This window comes from Rhinolophus ferrumequinum, chromosome 19, assembly GCF_004115265.2.
Source record: "Rhinolophus ferrumequinum isolate MPI-CBG mRhiFer1 chromosome 19, mRhiFer1_v1.p, whole genome shotgun sequence".
NCBI classification, from domain to species: Eukaryota; Metazoa; Chordata; class Mammalia; order Chiroptera; family Rhinolophidae; genus Rhinolophus; species Rhinolophus ferrumequinum.
In genome coordinates this window covers 38,143,798-38,147,465 of record NC_046302.1, presented here as the reverse complement: position 1 = coordinate 38,147,465, position 3,668 = coordinate 38,143,798, and positions in this window count along the sequence as shown.

The following is a 3,668-nucleotide window of genomic DNA, read 5'->3' as shown; positions in this document are numbered from 1 at the left end:
TATATCATTTTATTACGATCGTGCCAGCCACCATACTGGAGACTAAGTATCCTACACCTGAGGAGGTCAAGTTTAGAAAGGGAGAAGAATTTGACACAACATCCTCAGAATTGTAATAGAGACATGAAAAAGGTAGGAGAGACTTCTCTGCCTGATGGAATCCAGGAAGGCTTCACAGAGGAGGTTACCTTTAGAAAGCTGACTGTCAAAACTGCAAAACATAGAAAGGCAAACAGGAGCAGGTGGGTAAAGGCCGAGGGAAAGAAGGGGGTGGCCTGGACTCCAGGGCCCTCTCCAGCACCTTCTGATGCGTAGGCTTGGAGGCCAAGCTCAGACCCCTCCCACTGAGCCTGCTTTCTGGGCTATCCCAGTGTCCTCCCATAGAGTCATAGTTCTGCCTGGCCTGTGGTCAGCCAAGGCCTGCCAGCTGCCACCGCTACTTTTACTTACCCAAGTTGGTTAGACTAATGAAGCAGTGGATATGGCATTTTCCTGCTTTAGACCCAACTGCTCAGCTGTTTCAGGTACATCTGGCCTTGCTGTCTTGTTTGTGGGCCTGAAGCTATCTGTGTGTGTGTGTGTGTGTGTGTGTGTGTGAGAGAGAGAGAGAGAGAGAGAGAGAGAGAGAGAGAGAGAGAGAGAGACAGAAAGAGAGAGACAGAGACAGAGAGAGAGAGACAGAGACAGAGAGACGGAGAGACAGAGAGAGAGAGACGGAGAGACAGAGAGAGAGAGGGAGAAAGCGAGAGTGAGCATGCATGGGGTATGTGCCCAGGAACACCCAAGAGAAATGTAATCCATTACTGAGAGTCATGTTTCCTCCATATGCCTGCAACCTGTGGGTTTGTTGTTAAAATTAGCTCTTGCCTTCCCTCTGCCAGCTGAGACTCCCGCCATCGCCATCCCGGGCTGGAGAATTCACATTCCTGTCTCCCCCACCTCTCTACCAGGAAAGGGAGGGGACTCTGGATGGCTGGGCAGGGAGGGCCGGAGCTGAGGGCCGGAGCTGTCAGAGGCCCGGCCTGAAATGGTCAGGGAGGGCTTCCAGGCAGACATGGTCAGAGCTAGACTGTGAACGCTGAATGGGGTAGAGAAGCTGGGGAGGTAGTGGGAAGTGTGAGGAACCAAGGAAAAGACAGGGATCCAGCGCTCAGCACATTGAGGAAGGTCCGCAGCAGCTATGGAGACGGAAGTTGAAACAGACCCAACAGGTGTAGGGAGCTGAGAATGCTGCTGCCGGCCTGGGAATGGTGGAGGTATCGTGAGGGCAGGTAAACTGCTGTGATCAACAGATCCCAGATACAGAAAGGCTTAAACACAATAGAAATCCGATGCTCACGTCCCGGTGCAAGCCACAGTCCACGCCTGCTTAGGGGACAGCTCTCTTCCGTGCAGTGATGCAGGTTCCCAGGCTCATTCCCTTTTGTGGTTCTACCATCCCTGACCTAAGGTTTTCTTGTGGGCAACTGCCTGGTGGAAAGAGAACTTGGAGGAGGCATGCCCACACCGTAAAAGCCTCAGCCCAGAAGTGAGACATGTCATTTCCACTCACACTGTAGGAGGTGGTAGCCATCTCTCCAGGACCTTGGCACCCTGCGCCCTATTCCTTTAATGGGCCCTGCTGGAGTCACGGAGCCGTGGCCCCGCCCCTGCTAACCACGGCCTCTGCCAATCCCAGCCGCTCTCCTGTGTCCTGTTCTGGGGTTTGCCGGCCTGGATCTCATGTTTCACATTGACCAAAACAGCAACCTGGGGCTCTCTTCGATGGTAAATTTGGATGCTGACACCCGCCTACATGCACACATTTGCGCATGCTCACATGTACGCACGTTTGTCCGTGGAGACTGGCCAGCTCAACAGGAAGCCCCAGACCGTCCTCAACACACGTCCCTACAGGAGCCTCTGGAGGGGTTCCACCCTCACAGAGCATGAACCACACCCAGGTCCAGGTTCAGCCTCAGCCCTTGGGCTCAACCCTTTCAAAGGTGCTGAGAAAGGCTAACTAAGGGATTGTGTTGGATGGAAGGTCTCACCTGTCCCCCTAAAGATCAAAGGGCCCAAATCAGCCACCTTCTCCCCCGTCCCAGAGACAATATCTCCTGCCCAACCTGGTCAGCCTCTGGCTTCTAGCACTCGTCTCCAGGGAGCCTTCTGGATTAACAGCCCCTGACCACAACCTACCACGCAAAGGCTCAGTGAGGGCTCCGATAATTGGTTCACGTTTGATCTATGGACGGTTTCAGAGTCATTTAGGCTCCAGAATGCTCTCCCTTATTATAGTATGACTCTCTAGAGCAGAGCGTGCACGACTCTCCACTCTCGTTTCTTTTTTTTCCCACCTGGTTCATGTCCCACTGTGCAATCGTTCTGTACCTTCACCAGTTCAAAGTCTGAATCTCACAATAGCACGGTCAAATGACACTGACGCGGGCTAGTGTGGCCACTGGTCACTCACCTGTGATCAGCTCCTCAACGCTGCTTTCTCTTCTTGCGTGCAGAGAGATACTTCTCTCTCTGTTTTTAACTATGTTTTAAAAAGAACATTGTATCTGTCCTTTGTCCTTTTTTCTGTAAGTCTTGAAATGGCTTTTGGACAAAAGAAAAAAAATGTACGCCCTTAATGTAAGGGTGAAATTTGGGCATCAATAACAATGCTAGTTTGCAGTTTAACTCACCACATGGCTTGCCACTTGTAGTTACACCTAGTTTGCAGTTTAATCCATCCTGATATTCAGCTGTTTCCTCTTTGTTTCTCCCCTCACCGATTAATTTAAGAACTCTGTTCTGTTCCCTTTCTCACGGCTACCCATACCTCATTAATCCATTTAATCAACAGAATCCCAACCTGAAAAGGGCAATTTCTTAATCCTCAGGCGCCCAGACACCTGAATCCAATTTGCAACTCCCTTGCAGTTTTTACTGGTGACACAAAAGCCCCAGGCTGTGGTGGTCCAGTCCGAGTCTGGAGTCTGGAGATAACATTATCTTAAAACAGACCAGACCCCAGGAAGCGATGTCAGCCCTCAGACCTGCCTGACTGACTCTCCTTTCCTATATAAGAAAAAGCTAACCCGAAGTTAGGTGCAGCTGTCCCTATCAGACTCTGCCCTGGCAAACTCCTTTTGCCAGTATTTCTCTTTAAAATAGAAACCCGCAGCAACCGTCTTCTTTACACAGTGCCATGGGCATTCTCTCTCTGCCCAACGTTCAATAAAACTTTCTTTGCTCTCCTACTTTTCTGAGCCTTATGAATTCTTTCACCTTCTGTGAATGACCAAGGGTCAATTCTATGCCAATACACTTAAGAAATTGTTAATCAACACATTTCCCATTTTTGAAAATTATATAGGCTTTATGGTTTTATGTGGAAAAAAAAAGTAAATCCAAACTTTATTTCCAAAAGAAGCATTTAGAGGTGGTTTGTAAAGACTTTTACTTCCTTCTTTCCCTCCCTCCCTCCTCTCTTCCTTCCTTCAATTTCTTCTTTTTTGTTTTATAAGATTTTATTGGGGAAGGGGAACAGGACTTTATTGAGGAACAGTGTGTACTTCCAGGATTTTTCCAAGTCAAATTGTTGTCCATTCAATCTTAGTTGTGGAGGGTGCAGCTCAGCACCAGGTCCGGTTGCCGTTGTTAGTTGCAGGGGGCACAGCCCACCATCCCTTGGA